A 21,425-nucleotide genomic window follows, 5' to 3' on the forward strand; every position below is an offset into this window, starting at 1 on the left:
AATGTTTTAAGTGGCCCATATTACACATTTTCAGTAAGCCCAACCCTTTTCCTATGAGAACATGTGAAAATAAAATAGGTTACCACACAAGAGCCCCAGGATTCAGAGGGATACCGGCAAATCTCCAGTGTTCCTTATCGGCCAGTCAACTCAAGTCTGGGCTGAAAGCTCTATGCCTTTGAGTTTTGCTGGGCCACAGGATTCTTGCAGTAATCTGTATTAATCACAAGTCAGAATACCTTAATGCGAATGTACTAATTTGAATTAATTTCTAAATGTTTACTCCTCAAGTGCTAAGGACATGCTCGTCATTTCCTGGACACTGCATGCCCAGTGCTAAGGATGTGACATGGATGCCATTTCCACCTTTGAGGATAAAGGTGCTTAACCCTGCTTTGAAATGCCTGAAATTAAAGGTGCACTGTTATTGTGAAAGAATGTATTTACTCACAGGAATAGCTTCAGATTAAAATGACGTAGCACATTATATTTCCCTACTTTATGTAAGTGAGAATGAAAATGCACATGGTGCTACCCATCAATCATGTTCGTGTGTGGCTCACGGATTTCCCTTGGCGCCATCACTTTCCACATCATTAATACAACACTTAAATATGCTTCGAAAAGCTGCTGAGGCACTAAGAAGTGACTGTTCTTTGTGTGTGCTATATAAATGGTCCCGCTCACTCATTCACCCACTTAACACGTGACTCCCAATACTTTAAGAAAACCAGCTTGTCTTTCTGTTGATATTCTCTCTCCATCACTCACTTCCCCTCTTCTCCCATTTGAAACAAAGACCAACATTGAGACTTTGTGCTAAAAGAGTTTTTCAAACCGAGTTAGGGCAAAAACCAGTCTTAAGTATACACGTTGCTTGCCAATTGTTGTGGAGGTCGAGCTCAAGGCTTTATTTAGTCCAGTCGGGATGCCTTGCTGATGGACTCAGAAAGCCAAAAGCGCAATTGAAAGGCAGTTTAGAAATAAAGTACCTAAAGTCCAGACTGGGGTATTTATAGAAATAACTTGAATGTATTAACTGAGTTGCCACATGCGATTTGGGCTGGAAAATGGATGAACATCTGTGATAATATCCTTCTTACCATTTCATCAAAGGGTGTCCCAGATGTTAAAATACTCATGAGACCTTGGAGGCAATCCAGCCTTGCCTGATGGTCCGTCAGCTTAAAAAAGAAATAAGTGAAACTAATTTTACAAGCCCATTGGAAACACCCTGTGATGCCCCCTCAAAACCTCCACCAACCACCCTACTGGCTACATGCAAATAGCTGGTTTTCCCAGTGATCATCTTGGGGATGCGCCTTCCTAGTGATGAATGCCGCGTTTCATCCCTGTGGCTTGATAGTGTTGTGTGCTGCAAAAGAACAAATCCCAGACTGCTACTGCAATCTGCCCGGGGTCAGCAGGAAGCATGTACTGCTGCAGGTGGTGAGATCCTGGCTTGGGTCCTGAACGGAATCTACAAACAGCCTCTTCGCCTCAGGGTGTCATTGTGTGGTAGGATATGGAAGGGAGCAGACTAGTAATAATTTTCATTGGGCCCTACATGGAGCCTAAAGATGGCCTGCACCCTTAGGCTGACTAAAATACTGGCCTTTCTATGGAGGGAGAATGGGAGTTGGCATGTATTGTCAAGCCAACCTATTGGATGCTGGTGATTAAAATAAGATGTCTATGGCAAAAGGTCAGTGACTGACATTTGGCTTTTTGTTGGGGGCCCTCTGCTTCGTCAATGAAAAGTCAATGATGGATGCGTCACCTGGAAGTGATTTATTTAGGTTTCCACACTGGGAGCATTGCCATTGCTAAGCCACACACAGCTATATCCTGTGATCTAAGGAGAGAACCTTTGCCAACAAAAGCACAGGATGTTTATTGCGGAATCGGAAGAAATTTACAAAAATAATTAAACGAATGGCAGAAAACACCAAAAAGGGCGTTAGAAAAATAAACAAATTCCAAAAATGTTGATCAAAGGGTGCAGTGGTGGCCTCCGCTTCCATAAAAAGCAAAGCAGGTGACAAGCAAAATAAAAAAAAGGAAAGGACCCTGTGGCGCCGGTTCCCTTCCATGTATGTGAAGGGAACCAGTGCCGCAGGGGGATTGTGGAGGCGATGGCACACTTCGCTGTGAGCTGCCAGAAGGTAAGTAAGGGGGTGGTGCGTGTGGTCTGAAATGTCAGTGGGAGACAAAACCGAAAGTAATTTTTCTCCCTCTTAATCTGGATTCAATCATTATACAGTGATCCGTTTAAACAAAGGCTTGGAGCTTTGCAAGTAGCACTTTTTACATTCCCTTGTCAATCAGAGCCTGGCGTCAACTGGCTCCCCACCACTCAGGACTCTTAAATGGAACGCTTTGGAAAGCAGCAGCGGTGCATGGCAGTGGGCGGCAAGCGCAATGCCATTGTACCGTCCAGCAATGTGGACCAGAAGTGCTGGTCCAACACACCACCCACATTATTTCAAGGATCCTTCTTCTTGAACCTTACAGTAAGGTGTTGTCTCCTATTGGTTGTGTTTGTGATATATTTCAGATATTAGGTTGAGGAGATTTAAAAACAATTAGTCTGTGTTGATCATCTCCAAGGACGATGATCTTAATCACTTTTATTACCTAAGCAGACTGTTGGAAAACCTATTTTATTGTTGTGTTAGTGTACAGATGTTGGTAAAAGGACATTGGGCCTCATTATAAGTTGGCCATTGAGGTAATAACGTGTCAGTATTAACGCATACTGGCACGTTGCCGCACCAGCCAATTAAGTTTTCCTTTGGGGTGGAGGAATTACCTTCAGCTAAGAGCTGGCGTTCATTCCAACACCCTACTGGCAAAAATAGCCTGTATTACCGGCACCAGTATTATTGGTGCCGGTAATACAGGCAAATCCCCCCCATGGAGTCCTATAGGACTCTAAATAATGGGGATTTACCACCCTTTTCGCCACTTGTAATCTGGTGGTAATTCTGCTGGACGAAGTGGCAGTAACAGTAATTTCATTTGCTGGTATTCTGCCAGATTTACCACCAGGACACCAGCAAACATAAGAGGCCCATGATGCTGAAGTCAGAGGGGAATACAAATGTAGCTAGAATTGATTTGAGTTGTACCACAAAATTGTGGTGATGGTAATTGAGGAAAACATCACCCTCGCAAAGTGTGATGAATCGGTTCAAATATTCAAACTTTGTTCTAGTGTGGCACCTTACTCTTTAACTCTGCTACATGGTAGCTCTGTGATTCCTGTGAGTGCTCCTCAGTGATATTATCACAGGGTATCCGTAGAATTCAGTCCCTCGCATTAGGTTCTAAACCATCGCTCTTACTTGAATCCATTAAAGCCTTGGCCCAAGAGGACATCAAGGACAAAGGAGATTTCTGTCCCGCCCCTACGACCCAAAACCCGAAATGCACTATACAAGTGTGACAAAACTGAAAAAGAGAAGGTTCCTATTTCATTTCGGCCACCTGCAGGGCTTGAAAGACAAAATGTGGGGGAACAAAAATCTTGGATACGGAAATGTACACGCACATGTATAGGTCCTGAATGCTCTTTCTAATCGCAGCTAATTGGTGCAAGTCGAAGCGCTTACCTGTCTTTTAAAGTATGGTTATGAATTTGAATGACAAAGTGCATATAATGGAGTTTCAAATGGATGATGTCATTGAGTGGAATTAAATGGCTCAATCAGTTTCTGTCTGTAGATCTAATAATTGAACTAATGATCCAAAAGCTACCCCTGATGGAATTCTGCCTCTTCAATCTCTTTATACTAACATAAGCCTTTCTTAAAAGACCGTAATGGGCTTAATAACATTATGCCACATCTGTGATAAAGATCTTGTTACATTCTGATAGGTGTTCTCCAGTGGAGAAAGGAACACAAGAACAAAGGCCAGGGGAATGAACTGCACATCCTACATAGACCATTTTCTAAGGCATTTTGCATTGTGCAATTGGGCATGCACATTCACTTTACCCTGAGCCACAGTGCCCGCTTTTGGGCCTTAATCGTCTATAATTCCATCTCCCAATGAATCTGATGCTTTGATTCGAAAGGACTGACAGATGTTGCAACCAATTTATCCTCGTATCCAATTCCAGAATCAGTCTGAATTAGTGTGTATATATAGGTTATTGTTGGAAATGCTTTAATGTTAGCATAGTGTTGTGAAAAATTAAATGAATACCAATCTTTGGTGTGTATTATGTTCTTTGTGATTCAAACATGCATTATTTTTATTACAGACAATTTTTCAAATTGGAAGATCTGTGGTCATTCTTATATTCTGAAAATGCTCCTATTTTATGCCAAGCAGCCAGGAACCCTCCTCTGTGCCATTTGTCCCGTCGGTTTCATCTCAGGGGTATTTAAAAAGGGTATAATAGGACATTATGCATATGGTTATGTTGGTTTTGATAATGTGCTTTGCTCAGAAAGACAATTGCAACTTACTTATTATGACTACAATATATAGCGAAAGTAGTCCTTATTCATGGACATTGTAACATTTTACAACAAGCAAGTTTGCACAATACAATAATTTCCTTTTTATGAATACGTTCTTCTGATCAGAATACACACTGTTTTGTCTCCCAAAATGTCCTTTCTCCTTAGAAAGGGGTTCACAGAATAAAACCAATTATCTGTTTCTTGTATAATCACCAAAGCAATGTTTAATAAGAGACACACAATGGGAGAGGCAGCAGGATAAATGGAAGGGGAGAGTTGTGCAAAGAGACACACACAGAGGGAGAGATAGATATATACATACAGAGAACGAGAGCAAGAGATGGGCACACACAGAGAATGGAAAGAGGGGAAAGAGAGACAGGAGCAGTGGAACAGAGGCAGCGAGAAGGGGAAGAGAGTGACACAAACACACCGTGGGAAGAGGCTAGGAATAGAACAAAAAAAATCTGAGACTACTGCTAGAGAGCATGCATGTACCAGACTGCACTCACACAGAGCAATCTTGAGAAAAGAACCTGCAAGATCACAATGAGACAGTAAGTGACAGAGAGATGGAACACATTGACAAGAGGGAAACTGACTTCACTACAGGGGGAGACGGTGAGAGTTCACTGGTCGAGACACTATATATATATCTCACAGTAATGGTAATACTCTGCTCTTCGTGCCTTCTCCATGCATGGGCCACTCCGTTGCTTATGAATTTATTGGGTGTACACTCGGTTTGAAATCAGTAATGGAACTATAACATTGAAGTTAAGAATCAATAATGGCATTGATCGCTAGAAGGGTTGTCCAGGTTAGGCCTACAGAGAAATTCAGGCAGGATGCTGCTTGTTTTAATTTTTCAAACATAAAGTGGCTAAATAAATAATTTTGAAGCAGCCACGGCCTTTGTGTTTCTTTTACTGCTCTCGTTCCCAAATGGGACCCCAGTGCCTGCTCCCTGTAGTCTTTGGCGCAATGCAGAATAGGCTGTTTAGAATGGCTACAGAGTATCAAGTTGATGTTTCTTGGCCTTTGTACGATTCTGGTAAGCCTGGGCCTAGTCTTTGTATTTAAGTGTGGGTACACACCAATTACCTGTTACTCAAAGAACATTAGCCAAGCTCTATGACATGAACTGACTTATGTTTGAAGAAATTGTTATGCTTGAGCTGAAACATGGCGCTGATGCGCAGTGAATTCTGGGGTCACTCAGAACTTTGATGGATATTTATTCCATGCTTCAGTGAAAACTGCACTTGCTTTGCTAAAAAACATGCTTTCAATGTTATTTGTTGCTGAGCCTGGTATGCAGGCCTCAGTCAAGGACACTGTGCTAGGAAAGCTGCTGGGATCCACAGGTGCAGGCTGGCACCAGATATACAAAAGGGTTTTGTTATGTCTTGCTCAGGATGAGGTATGGAGTTGTTTTCTGTGGTGCTTTAGAAGAGGAAAGTTTTGCTCCTTGGGGTGACTGTCGGTTGACCCGGCCGGCAACCAACGGTCACTCAGCAATGCGCAAGCACTAATGCCAGAAGGTTCGAGAAATTGCCACCCCTTTTTGAGGAGGGCATATATGCAGAGCTCTGTAAAGGTCAGGTGGAAAAAACGCAAAGACCTCAGTCGGAGGGGGATGCCTTGTTCCGACCTTCCTGTGGGCTGTTGTGCTCTCTGCCTGGCTGTTACCGGGTCTTCCAGCCGCTTCTGGCGAGATGAGGGATTGAGTTGCGCCCCTGGTGATGTATTTTCTTTCTTTTCTGTGATTTATTTTTGTTTTATAACTTGTTGCTTCTTAGCTATGAATAAATATCCGTATAAGTGCTTATTATCTTGCTAACTGCCTGTCTGGGTGTGAGTTATTGCTCCGTCTACCTGCATTCAAAGTATTTGCTCTGCTCTGCAAATGTACTGATGATAAATAACTGTCCGTGCACTCTTGGCAAGCAATACATTTTGGCGACGAGGATGGGATATTTGTGATGAATTGCTCCAAATATTAAAGAATCTGTTTTAACGCAGATAGGCTTTGCTTACATTGCAAGCAAAAGTTTGTTTTCATTTGGCATTGAGCGTTGGACTTTGTACATTTCTTTGGTTTGTGTGTGTGCGTGCTTGCGCGAATGACTGCAGTGTGGAGAAAAAAAGAGGTTTTGCAAATTACTGTAATAATGAATATTTTGTTCAGGAAAAAGGGTGTCCCCGCTGGGGGTGAATGCCCCGAGGTTATGATTCTAGGTTGGGCTAAAAGCCCATATGATAAATTAGTCCAGTTGTGGGCGTGCGTAGCTGGTCTGATGGGACTGTAGTTTGGGAGAAGCTGCTCCGTCGGAAGTAATGCTTTGTTTACAGCAGATTTCAGTAGAGAGGGGAAGGGAATGCATTGCGTTGGGCAGGCGGGGGTGGGTCCTCCCGCATGCCTATAAGAAAATGCATCACCACAGGCGCAACTGAATCCCTCATCTCGCCAGAAGCGGCTGGAAGACCCCGGTAACAGCCAGGCAGCGAGCACAACGGCCCACAGGAAGGTTGGAACAAGGCGTCCCTCCTCCAACTGAGGTCTTTGTGTTTTTTTCCACCTGACCTTGCCAGAGCTCTGCATATATGCCCTCCTCAAAAAGGGGTGGCAATTTCTCGAACCTTCTGGCATTAGCGCTTGCGCATTGCTGAGTGACCGTTGGTTGCCGGCCGGGTCAACCGACAGTCACCCCAAGGAGCAAAGCTTCCCTCTTCTAAAGCACCACAGAATACAACTCCATAACTCATCCTAAGCAAGACATAACAAAACCCTGTTTTATATCTGGTGCCAGACGGCACCTGTGGATCACAGCAGCTTTCCCAGCACAGTGTTCTTGACTGAGGCCTGCATACCAGGCTCAGCAACGAATAACATTGAAAGCATGTTTTTTAGCAAAGCAAGTGCAGTTTTCACTGAGGCATGGAATAAATATCCATTAAAGCTCTGAGTGCCCCCAGAATGCACTGCGCATCAGCGCCATGTTTTAGCTCAAGCATAACAGAAATGGAGGCTGTTCACTCTTGTGGGGGAGGATGTTCTGAACACATTTTTCTAACCACAGATGGCAAGTTGGTTGGGGTGAGTAGCACCAATGATTGCTTCTTTGTGACCAGTTGGATACACTGCATTATTTGCCCCAAGGCATGTTACAAAACCTTGATTGTGCATAATATAGAGAATCGTAACCGATGTTGGATTCTGAATCTTGGGAGAATGGATATATCTTCTTAGTTTGGTTTGAGGGCTTCACCAGGATTGTGTGTTGGCATCCTTTTTAATCTTTACGTAATCTCCCTAGATGGTTTTGGAATGTATTAAGCTGGCTGTTCTGTGACAGGGCAAAGAAAGTCTTCTTATTCTAACCTATATAGATAATGCTTTGCAGATAACCAGAACTCGCATGTGTAATAGTGTTAGGGACCTGCGTGTAAATAGGGGAGCGGGTCTTCAAAGGCTTTTTAAAGCCTTGTTTCTGTAGACCATGATTCTGGGAAGGAACAAACTAGTAATTGTTTGGGGAACTAGGTGGGCACCACAACCAGTGGGAGGGGGAGGAGGAGTAAAAAGGGAATCCAGAGAAAGGGGATATTATGTTTTTTTGGGTAAGGTCAAGAGATGCAAAGGTGGATCGAGAGCCAAAGGAGAGGAAGGGCTGTGTAGCAGAGCGCGGAGGAAGACTTTTGAGAGCGTGTGCAATGTGAGATATTGGTTGTGGAGAGAAAGTGGTATTTGGGTGTGAGTGCACGTGCATGGTGGGGTTGAGTGAGTGAGACTAAGTAGGAGATTAGGGGAGTGAGTGAGACTGAGTGAGGCTAAGTGAGAAAGCTGATTGACGGAGTGAAAGGAGGGTGACAGGGGAACATGGTGTGTAGAATAGAGTGGGAGTTGAGAGTGGTGGAGAGGGAAGAGTAGTAGTCAGGAGAATGCACAGGAGTGGAGAGGGGAGACTAGTAGCGGGCAGAGTAGCACCAACGAGCGAAGTAAAAAGGAGGACATCAGAAGGACATTTAGAGGAAGAAAGTAGTAGAGAGAAAGGAGAGTGGGGGAGGTGGAGACGGGAGTAGAAGGAAGCGTAAACAAGGTTAAAACATCAGGGCAAGAAGAACAAGAGCATAAGATGAGACTAAGAGAGACCAAGGTGATTGAAAGGTACCATCTATTAGGATCATTTCTTCTGTGGGACACCATGTTAGGATCCACCTAGACCTTCCAAGAGGGAGTAAGAGACATAAGATGATTGCCTTTAGGCCCTCATAGTTAGCCAGGCAGATAGTAGGAGTAACCAATCTCTAGTGACCACCTTGGGCTTTAGGGACCACTGGGCTATGGAGGCAAAAGGTCACAGGGAGACAAGAGAGAGACAGCCCTTAGACCTGTTGATAAAATCCTTGAACCGTCTTTGGGAGTTAGTGCGATCTTGAGGCCATCTGTGACATATGGCATTGCAACCCCTTGTCATCACTTACGCAGAGTATCTTGAATAGAGGGGTTTGTGTCTTAACATGGGTACATTTAACATAATGCATCTTGTTAAATGGCTAAACTGGGTCAATGTGCTCTATGTGAATTGAAAGGTATTGGCCACCTGTAGCTATTATGACTATTTGAGTTTACAATTTGCAGAAAACATTTCCTGTGCAGCCCACATTTCGAAGGAAGCACCAAAGATGGTGCAATTAAGAGGGGAACATATAGGTTTGCACAAACTGTGAGGAGACACTCCATTTGAATTTATGCTGAAAATGTAGAACCCCATTTGAGACTAGGGAGGTGAGCTGGCTCAGCAGTGGCCCCCCTTAGGAGTTTGGGAAAGCAGGACTTCACTAGGAGTGACTGCCTTTTAGGGGAAAAGGACTTCCATTCCAATGGGGAACTACCTATCCCTAAGGTATTATCTGCCTACACTGGAGAAAGAAATACTGACGATACCTCTGTTTTTGGCTCACGGCAATGCTGAACTTTCCACATGCTTGACAGGTGGTGCTGAACAATACACCCCCCTTTGATGATTGGAGCAAGAATAAAGGGCCAACCACCCTAGAATGGAGGAGACGGAACCCAACGCAGAGGCGATAGTCGGACGTGTGAGCATAGGCAAAGGGCGGAGCCGTGCAGATCTGCGGAGTGTGCTGAAGCATGGAAGGAGGTGGACACCCAAGGGAGATGCTGTCCACCTGACAAGGAGGCGGCAAGACCTGAGAAGCAGACGCAGTGCAAAACAAAATGTGCCTGGAGGCCCAACCAATGTGGTGTGATGGGCCCAGAGCCTGCAGACTGACACGGAGTCCAGGGACAATGGGAGGACTGGGTCCTCTGCTGTCAGACCGAGAGGCAACGAGAGAGAGAGAGAGAGCCGAGACAAGCAAAACATGAAGGCCGCAAGCATCCAGTGTGGAAGAACGGCAAGCCATGCTGCCTTCGCTTATGAGGTACCCTCACTAAAGCACACAGCAGAAGGTATGCGGGTTGCACAGGGCAGAGGGAGGAGGAGAAGAGAAGAGAGATTGGGGAAGAGGAGAGAACTTCCCTAGCCGCATCCAAGGGTTACAGGGACCTGAAGGAAGAAAGAGAGCATAAGGCAAGGAAAAGGGAAACCCGATCAGCATAAACCTCGAAGGGTCCCGGGGACCCAAGAAAACTGAATGAGCCAGAAGCAGACGGTGGTTACAGGAACCCTAAAGAACCAATTGAGATATTGGGACATGGGCACAATAGGCAGAGAGAAAAGCAGTCATCAAGGGAGCACGGAGGCACCCGCCAATTGGTCGAAGTGGTGAGAGATCGACCACGTTGGTGGAAAGGGATCGGGGTAATATCCCTCCACCTGAAAAAGCTTGGACATTTATTTCTCCAGAAATTTGAGACTTTGTGTTCGAACTTTGGTGAATTTTGGAGAACTCGACTGAAAAGAGCTGTTCTGGTTGACATGAACTGTTATTTACTTCCAACCATTGGATCCACCCCAGGAGGGATTCCTGAGACAGCAAGAGATACCTTTGAGAAGAACTGAGTGCATGGCCCTCAACGCATTTTCTTTTATGTTTCGCTAAGTGGATTAGTGGATCGATTTGGACAGAGGACTAATTTTTGCTTGTTTACTATAGACAAGCTTAGGAAGGGAACTCCCTTTTTAGTAGTAGGGTCATTGAGGCATTTTCTTTTAATTTAACTAAAACTACGTTCAAACATGTCCTGATCTGAGTCCTTCTTCTGGCTTGCCGCAACAACCAGTGGCTATTGAAACACAGGGACCAGCTCTTTTGGACTGCATTCTCTTCTTCAAATTAATCAGAGAATGATTTTATTCACTGGCTGCTTACAGTCAGGGGTCTACGTCTGTTTTCAAGATCAACCTTGAGTTATGTATTCAATACCAGTTGGAAGTGACTGCAGCCTACTTATCAAAGCTGCGAGTCATTTTATGGCTCGCTGCTTATGCAGTCCTAACGCACAGTATGTTGAGTGATTTAGTTGCGAGTGATTGATGGTTAATGTATATCAGAAAGATCGTCAGGTTAGTTTAATGAGCCTGAAGCTATGTCTGTAACTATCAAGCTTAGACAAAGCTGAAGAAGCATCTGAAGCTTGTGAAAGATAATGCTAAAAAGTCTCGCTCTACAGTAAAGGTCAATCAACTGCTCTCTCAGGTAACTAGTCCAGTGCTCTGTTAATTTTGAGTTGCTCAATTGAGGCATAGGACTATTTTAACACACTATAGTTTGTTTTGCTCCCCTTTGCCTACTGGTGCTAGGACAAGGTAGACACAATATGATATTACTTGTTCATGTGGATTTCAATCCTCTGACAATGTAATACATTTTCTGTTCTTTTGTCTACTCTGTAAAAAGCACTTGATATCCATACTTCAGGCCTGTGACTTTGTGAAATGCATACCTTATCTTAGGTTTAAATGGATGGCTTATGTTTCGAGACATTGACAAGTTAATAACATGTTATCTTATATTTACTAAGTGAATTATTAACAGTGTTTGACACTACTTACTTTATTTGTGAAGTGTGGCATATACACTGTTGACTGTCGAATATTTCAACCATCTTTATAATACCTATGTTTAGGAATTGTCAATTTAAAAATCTATCTGGGTGTGTGTTTTATAATTTGGTGAACTCATCTTTTAGAAAAACGACTATTTGAAAGTATCAACATAAACATTTGAAAAGTACGAGCTAAGTAGGAGCTAAAAGCAGCTCCTGAATATCAGGCATTACCCAGCAAGTTGCAACTACTTCTGGGGAATCCAGAGCAAGCCAAAAATATAACTACCTCATGGGATGCAAGTATACCTTTTTGTCCTTGTGACAAAATTAATAGTTCAAAGGATCAGATGTCCTGTGAGAAGAATTGTATACATGGTTTTGATTGGTCCAGCTGTTGAGAAATTTGAGGGAAGACTAGCAAGCTACCAAACTAGTGTGACAAGTTGGTGCTCATACCATCTGATGACCACAGCGATGGACATTATACATAATATACGAGTATGGTTTGATAGCACCCTTGTATTTGATCATGTACAATTTGGCAAATCAAATCCAATAAATAAATTATTGTGGAGAAGAGATTGACTTTTGGATAGAAATAGTTTTACCTGACTACAAAATTAAAACTATTATCATAATTGTGGAAATGTTGTTCTAAACCAATCCAAATGTCTTTTGTTTGGAAGCTCAGACTGAGTACAATTATGGAAAATGGTATAACCAAAGTGAATTATAGGAGGATTTTAATATCTTGGTGAAATAACAGCAATCTTAACGAAGGGAGGGCAATAATTACTCAAATTATTTTAAAATTAAGAAAAAAATGTCCAATTCATGTGGAGTCATAATTAGAATAAACAAAATAAACATTTGAACATTTTAAAGATGAATACACCGTTTTCCTTGCTAATGCTTGTTTTGACTAGTTCTCTTTATTCAGGGCATCAGGATCTCGAAAATTACAAAAAGGAATCAACTATTTAACCAACTTTTTCACAAGACTATTTAGAATATTGCAATACATATTGGGATGGAAAGGGCATTGAGGAAAACTACATTTTTGTTCAGTCACCATCAATATCTGAATAAGAAAAATCACTGTTTATGTGAATGCTGTGCAGCAGTCATCAAATACTATTAGGACATGCACATCATTATTGCCCTTTCATTAGCCAATGAGAATGTTCAGAATGCAGTTAATATCTACTTGTGTTGACTGCATTCTGAACATTCTGCCCTTAAAAGTAAACGGATGAAAAACATTGCAATTCACAGACAAGAATTATTTCCACAAGTTACTTCCTCTCTGGGAAGACCTGTTTTTGCTGCAACTTCCTATTTTACACAACAAAGAGAAGGGTAAAAAAATAGGAAACTGTTTTCTCTTTCTTACAGAGAAATATTTTATTTTTACCTGACACATAATGCATGCTCATGTTGAACCCTCTCCAGTATAGCCACGTTTGCCATTTAAATGCTTGACTAATGAAGACCGCCTTCTTTAAATGCTACAGTGTAGAAACGCGTATAATTTACTAACTCAGTTTGTCCATTTACTTTACTCACTATTAAAGTAACATGTTTACTTCACCACAAATACTCCAAAACGTGTATTGTTATTATTTCTAAATGATAATAGCCTCATAAACGGAGTTAGACAGGGGAATTATCACTTGGGGTAATACCCTTCCACTACTTCTAGGTGTCGGCTTCAACTTGGGCCATAACTTGGTGGAGGGTCATTATCCGTTGATAATGACCCCTCCCTCGATAAGGCTATAATGAGGGCATCTCCACATTTGTACAATTCTTGTGCTAGAGGCCCATTCAAAGTTTGTTTGTACTAACCCAACTTTAGAATGTTTTGTCCACAATGCGGAAATCACCCATTCCAAAGGTAAGATATTGGACTGGGTTGCGACTTGTAATTTGGACATTGCTATTAACAATGCCAGACCTTGTGTATGGCCACAGCACCCATTTGTGGAAACCAAGGTGAAATGGAGCAAAAAATGAACCTCAACAAAAAGGATCCTTAGTAGGAATTTTAAAAGAATTAAAGCTAACAATCTCTCAAAATGCATTTCTGTGGCACTGAAAGCCAAGGACTCAGATCCTCGAGATATTTTGGCTGCCACTTACCGAACATTCCTGACTGACCAATGGGATCAACTATCCCCCTTGAGATGGAAGACTGTTAGGGGTGGCCTAAACCATAAGCGTTGGTTTACACCAGATCTAAGGGTTTTTAAAAAGGTAAACGGACTGGCCCAAAGGACATGGCAAAAATCTAAGACACAGGGTATTACACTTCTGTGGAAGGGCCTCGCAAAAATGTACAAAATGGCCCATATGAAGAAAATAGTTTTAATGACCAAATCATGAATGCAGAGAATAATTCAAAGAAACTCTTTGGAATAATGAGATCATTAGATAAGCCCAAAGCACGGATTCAATCAATTATTCCATCTATTGTGGATTGAACTAGAGCTCAAGGCTTTGCGGACAAAGTAAACGACGCTTGAGATAAAATTAAGATGGATCAATCCTTTAGCTCAGTTCCACTTGGAGATAGCTGACTACTTGCGTAAAAGCTCCTCTGGTGCTAGACATGAAGTTCATGTTGCTACAATTTCATTCCAGTCAATTACAGTGCTTGAGATGGAAGAGGTTATGAAAAAATGGTATCCTACCTCATGTTTTGGGGACGTTATCCAGACTGAATTAGTTCTGGATAACATCAAAATATTCTCCCCATTCTTCACAAGATTTGCTAATTCCTTACATACAAATGTGCCTGACAGCATCCAGGAAGTTACAGGCCTGAGTAAGAAACCAGCTCTCAGGCCTAAAGTTTACAGAATCCCTTGGACTATCACAAATTCATACTGAAGGTAATCGATAAGATTGCCTGTATGCAACTTCAAAAACATCTGAAGGAAGCTACCCACTTACATCCTATGCAGTCAGGTTTCTGCCTGCATCATGGGACAGAGAGCGCACTGGTAGACCTACAATACTTAACATCATGGATAGAGGAAAGGCAGGATTTCTGGTTTTACTGGTCCTCTTGATGGCCTTTGACCTCCTCGATCATGACCGCCTTTGAACCACCTTATCTACCCAGGGTAATTGCTCAGAGAATACCACCTGCTGGGTTCAGTCGTTTCTGGGCAACAGGAGGTCAGCTGTATAAGGGGGAGCTCTTTCCTTCACCCCATCTCCAATAGTCTTTGGCGTTCCTCCGGTTGCAAATTTGTCACCAGTATTATTTAATAATAGCTATATTAAGCCACTTTGTAACACCTTGGCTGGAATGAGCATACTCTTTACGAACTACGCCGACAACACTCAACTGTTTGAGCTGGAGGAGACACATAAAATACACAGGGAAAATCTACAGTCCATTTATGGCATTATCAAGGAGTGGATGACGACTAATTGGATGTGCCTCAATAGCAACGAAAGAGTTGTTAATATTTGGATCTGATCAATCTGGGTCAGAACTCTTTGTAAACTACTCCAGCTTTGTGATCGAGGACTGTGTAAGTCCAGTCCTCAATAGAGTACAAATCTTGGGTATCCACTTTGAAGCATCATGTTGCGAGGCGCAAGCAAGAGGGGCATTCAGAAATTGCAAGTCATACAAAACAATGCTATTCGTGTCACTGAATATGTACCTCACAACACTCACATCTCGAAAATAAAGAAGGAACTGCACTGGCAGCTTGTGGCTGCCAATGTTCAGTTCAAGATACTTACTTTGGCCCATAAATGCATCCATGATATTGCACCCACCTACCTCTGAGACGGATTAGCCAAATATGAACCAAGTAGATCTTTTAAGATCTTCAGGTACTTGGCTTCTTCTATGTCCTAAAGCAAGGCGTGCCTTGGCCAATGGCAGATCCTTTGTCACTTTGGTCCCGAAAGCATGGAACACTCTGAATCTTCTGCCAGACTTTTACTCATGCCAATTTCAATGCGTTTGAAGACGTTTTTGTTCACATAAACATTACTGCCCTAAGTCACCTTGCCTCTGCTTGTCCTGTGCTTTGTTTTGTCTTCAGTCTTTGTGTGTGCCCTGATGCCTGCAGGCTTCAGCGTGTTACAAATTAATTTAAAAAAATGTAAAACAGTGAATGAGCAATGAGCACTTAGGGGCTCTTTAGAAGTGTACCTGCCCTGAAAAAATGCAGAAAATAAAATGCCAGTAATTCCGGCTCTGGTATTTTTTCCAGACCGGAACATTTCAGGTTTGCCGGTGGGGGCCACAGATCTCCCGGCAGGCCTGGCCAGCCGTTAGATCTGGCCCCTACCAGCAAAGAAATGCCACAATTACCAGCACCAGTAATACCGGTGCCAATAATTGCTACAATCCCATCCCATGGAGTCCTATGGGACTCCATGGGAATGTGAATTTACCGGCACTCCGCTGCACGCAATATCCTGGTAATACCAGGCTATCAGTCGGCAGAGACGATAAGGGCAGTTTCCCAGTATCCCACCAGAATTACCAGTGGGATCCCGGGAAACTCTTAATGAGGGCCATAGAATTGGATGAAAGGAGAAGGTATCTCCTTAATGATAATTGATGACTAATACATGATTATGCAACTAAAGGGTTATATCGGTCAGAATAATGGAATTGGACTCTGAAATGTATATGGACTCACAGGAACTTTAGATTCACTACTTGTGAAGGCAGAATACTTGTGATGCTAATGGAAACATGCATTATTAAATGAGATTAAAATAAACACATTAGAAGACTACTAAGAAGGAAAGGGATATATAGTAAATGTTAATGAATTAAAGAGTGTTATGCATATGTGGATAATCGGAGGACCTTTTGCATTGTCCATATCTGCCTTCTTGAGCTTTCCTTTCTTCCACCTCCAAATCACTGAGGGTCACTCTGTTGCTTTTCCAAGCAAAGAGTTGGGGCAGATATCTTTATTCGGCTGGGGCCACCCTCTGGAACAGCCTCCCTGCCTCTCTGAAACTTGAGCAGATCCATCACCGGTTCAGTGGCGGCTGGTGAGTATGAAACCTGTTGGGGCATACATTTACCCGGGGCAATTTTTGAGCGAGGGCGTGCACTGAGCGAATGTACACCACCAAAGGTGAAAAATGGCCTCCAAAATGTGCAATTTACTGTCCAAAAAACCCACCGAAATATGACAAAAAGCATTAGGTTTTATATACTAATGGTGGTACATTATTCTTACTGTGCATTTGTGATGGTGTATTTTACAGCAGCTTATATTGAGAATAGCTGGTACTATGGTGTATGCATAAAGAAATTCATTATATAGTCAGTAATGATGGAAACATATATGTTTGGCAGGCTGTTACTGGCATTCATATGTCTTCATCTTCTTATTAAGGTGAGATTTTAGGCATTTTCTGAAAGGGGAGAAACTAAGCTAAAATATTACTTTTTCGTTTTTAACAAGTTAATGAAAGCAACATTTGTCCCCCTACCTCTAATGGATGTTTGCCTCGCTGAGTTGCCATTGCTTCAGTTGCTCAAAGTTGAAACACATGGAATGCACAGGTCACACACATAGCACATACATATTGCATGGAGAAAAATGCAACAGAAATAGTTTACTAAGTTTATTATTTTCAGTGCTTCATAATCTGATCAACAATTAAAGAAACTTCACATTTCTCACTGTTCTGTCAAATAGATCACTGCAACCTTACAAGAAATCCTAACATGTTAGGCCATTGAAACAAAGAATTCAAGGTAACCCACAAAATAACTGCAAATGGCTTGTAACAGAACATTCACCGGAATCATTTTGAAGGTTTGTTCACAAATTGTGCACGTCTATTTTTCAGAGAGGCAAATTTATCAATAGTCTGTGTATTGAAGTCGGGAATCTCTTGAATGAGTTTTTTCCATGGACAGCATGGCCAATGCATTCAGACGATCCTCAGTCATTGTGTTTCTCAAGAATGTTTTCACTCGTTTCAGGGTGGAGAAACAGCGCTCAGACTCGGCTGTTGTCATGGGTGAAGTAATATGAATTTAACTGCATTGACTCACAAAAAGCTTCTTCGAGATTGTTTTCCATGAACAATTTTAATAAAGAAATTGCCCAACGCACACTAGAGAATTCCGGTCTCAAACAATTGAATGCTCAGTGAGCAGTCTTTCCTTGTTGAACATGGGGTATACTTGGACAGTTGCAGTCAGTGCATCATTGGGAAAAGACTGTCCATGTGTTTGAAATAGGTCACTCTGCAATAATTTGGCCCCCTCCAAGTGTTTAGTAAAGGCAAAGCATTCTTGGGCTTGTGTAACTATAATATTGCATACTTCTTTTGCCAAACGATTCAAAGTGGTCATATTTATATTGCGACTTGCAAAAGTTGCCTCTGACGGAAGTTTAGCTTATAAAATTGTCAGTGCTTTCACGTACTCTGCCAATGCACTTGATAAAAGTAGCAGTAGCTTTCTGCACATACAGAGTCAATGTCTTGCTTCTGAAGCTAGTTATATAGAATGTCAACATAGGGCATTATGTCATTGAACAAAAAAAAGAGCTCCTTCTCTTTCAGAGTTCGAATGAATGCCTGGGCCTCATGCACAGTTGCCCCCTCAAAATCATCCTGTTTTTCAATGATCTCAAAGCATCTACGGAATACTTCCCTATGCTGATATATGGCTTCTACTACCCGAATATGGTAGCTCTAGCGAGTGCGAGATTGTCTTGGAAGTCTTTTATCTGATACCTCATCTAGAACTTCGGTTCTTTTTGGAGATCGAGAAAAAATTTACAGAAGCCAGCGATATCAGTAAATAAAATTCAAGCTTCTGAGATTTTGGAAACAGCTTGTTCCATGATGAGGTTAACCTGGTGTGCATAGCAATGTACATGGTCATTTGGATACACTTCAGCTACTTTCTTTTGGACTTCCCCAGACACCCCCCTCATTACACTTGCCCCATCAAATGTTTGCGCAATTATTTTTTTTTTTGTCGCAATCTTCAGGGAATACTTTGTCCAATTTTCCCATTATGGCAGTAGCAATGGTCTGCGCACTAGAGTCTTTCAGATGAGTAAATCCATAAAACCTTTCAACAATTCTGTTTCGTTCATCAATGTAGCGATAGACTAGCACAGACTGTGTCTTAGTGGAAACCTCAGTTGTATCGTCTGCCTGAATAGCCACATAATCTGTGCGTTTTAACTGCTCTACAATGATCTTGCTACTGACCGTGAGCATGCAGTCCAGCAGCTCCTTCTCAATTGTTTTTGAATTGCCCTTGAATACTGTTGCATTCTTTAAATGCAGTTCCATTGCACAGTCTATGCTCGAAACAAAATCCACCAGGCCTCTAAATACACCAGGATTCAAAGAATCTTCAGTTTCATCATGGCCACATAAAGCCAATTCAAACGCACCACAAAAACGCACACAGTCAATTAACTTGGACAAGATGTATCTATTTTTATCCACATCCTTATTACGCTTCATCACGCTCCGGCGATAGGCTTCATCCAATTGTGTTGCAATGTTTACACTTCCCAACATGCGTAGCTGTAATATATTCTCAATATGAGATTTTCACAAATCATGTCTCTTGCTTTTTTCTGACAAATGCTTTTAGTCAGTGACTCCTGTTTTCGTCCACAGTTTAACCTTCAAACAGCAGGCAGCGGAAGCAGAATAAAGACTGCTAAGCAAAACTACCAGTGAGCCCTGTCTTCTTTTCATACCAAACCATGGGAAATGTGCTTGTGTAGGCCTTTCCCCTATCTTTAGCGGACTGTTACATTTTTTAATCTGGCCGATCAGGCCCTAGTCGTTTCACCTCTTAGTTTTTCACTGTGTGTGAGTCCGGAAAATGGTTTTGTGAGCAATTGATCCACCAAATTCATTTTCAGCAAGAGTGACACCTGTTAATAAGCAAAATATTATGTACATATTAATATGGGATCATGTAGTAATTGTTCAAAGGTATGCTCTTTCATAACACAGAAGTATAATTTGTCGGTACTAGGCACAGATAACACCTGCAATTAAATACCCAACTCAGCTGTACTTGTCATTGACCAGTACAGCTCAGTTGGGTCTATTTGCAGATGTTATCTGCAGGAGTTAACATACATGCCCATTAGCAACTGTGATTCAGCCAGTATTTGAGCATTTGTGCTTGTGGGAGAAATGAGGCAACTTTGTTCTGTTAATACTGTTCTAAAAAATCCTTTTTTACAAAACATTCTTTTTACAATGTGGGGAGAAATGCACTTTGATTTTTCCAACTGCATCGCCCTACCCCTCCCAAGCACTAGGAGTAATGGGAAACAAAGAAGGCATTCTGAGGTTTGAAAGGTTTTTTCATAATATGCGTCTTATGACTTTCCATGCATGCCACCCTCTTCGCTAGCCATAGATACCGTTCTTTGGTCTGTACTGTTCATCTGATTTTCCCCACCACTTACAAACATGGGTTTCTTTTTTTATTTATTTTTTAAAGCTGAGCACCCAACCCTACATAAGACTCATGGTAGCTCACCTGGCCTGTCGTTCTGGATTCTGGTAACTGCAATTAACTAGCTGGATTCTGGAAGGTGCACTATGCAGGTTGAAGTCCAATGTTTTTGGTTCTGCAATGAACCTGGACGGGTTGGATTTGTTCACGGAAGGTGTTTTGGATGGTCTGTAAAGAGAAATCAAGCGACTGATCTGAGAAAGGGCAACATGGGCTGACAGCAGTAGTATGAGAATGTTTTCAGATGTGAAGGAGAGAGTTAACATTGTCACATTGGGCAAACAATACATATTGTGTTCTATGTACATCCATTATTTGACATAATACACACACACATCATTAAATATTATTCAATAGTGTACAATATTCATTCTTTTGTCTCCAAATAGTAATGAAAGCAATTGCAAATAATTCAACTGCTCTGTCCACTCATATCCCTCTAAACACACTGGGCCTCATTACGACTGAGGCGGAACGGGTTAACAGGCTCTGCTAAAGGAGGCGGACCCGTTAAACCCATTCCGCCTCATTACAAGCTCCCCTCGCAGGACTCTGTAAGTAACGCCTGGTCAAACCGGGTGTCCTTACCGGGTCCCACGCGGGGAAGAGGGAGCAAACAACGGGCTCGTAATCGGCCCGTTGTTTGCTCCCTCTCGCATTGAGCCCTATGGGGGCTCAAATGGGAATGGGGAAGGTCCGGGCACGGGTTCCTGGAGGGAGGAATTAGCGGGCCCACCGAACTCGGAATGGCCCGGTAATTCCCCATTCAGGGAACCCGGACCCGATTTTGGTGGCAGCGATGCCGCCAATAGCTGCATGGCTACCACCAAAGTCGTAATAAGGCCCACTGTCACAAACAGGCAAGTACACTTAAACTGTGTTGGTAAAAGTAGTGCAAGCTTCCGTCACACGGAGGAAACGGAAAACACAGCACATACCACATAAATCTGTGATATAATCATCAATTACATACAGCAGACTGAGGAGAGCCGGGGGTCTCCGTACAAGTTTGGTGGTATCTTGTTAGTAAATCCACCAAGGTACCACCAACTATACCTTGGGGACTCTGTCCTAGTCAGGAATCACACAAGAAAAATCTGGGATGAGCCAAGGTTCCATGGCCCGTTTAGTGTGGAGGACAGAACGCCATCCGCAGTCAAGTTACAGGGAAGAAGAGCTTGGATCTTCCTTGGTGATATCAAGCCATATATCGGAGAGACCCCTCTGCCTGCACCCCCCCGAAGAGACTACAGACAACGGGGAAGACCCACAGCACGTGCAGACGAGATCTATGATGAGGAAGGACGATGCATGACCAGTCAAAGTGAAAAGTGAGGAACCTTTGTGCAAGGTTGTGGCTCGGTTTTGGACATTTCCTTTGAGCAAACTAAAGGAATACGAATTAAGATGGGCAAGT

The 21,425-nt window shown here is 42.5% G+C and overlaps 1 protein-coding gene across 2 annotated transcripts in view; it reads left to right on the top strand.

The window, feature by feature from the left end:
- LOC138472788 (protein-arginine deiminase type-1-like) overlaps window positions 1-21,425 on the top strand; it is a 432,575-nt gene that overhangs the window by 122,585 nt on the left and 288,565 nt on the right. The gene's annotated exons all lie outside the window — the stretch shown is intronic.

The sequence above is a fragment of the Ambystoma mexicanum genome, chromosome 8 (genome assembly GCF_040938575.1).
Source record: "Ambystoma mexicanum isolate Mex_15411 chromosome 8, UKY_AmexF1_1, whole genome shotgun sequence".
Lineage (NCBI taxonomy): Eukaryota > Metazoa > Chordata > Amphibia > Caudata > Ambystomatidae > Ambystoma > Ambystoma mexicanum.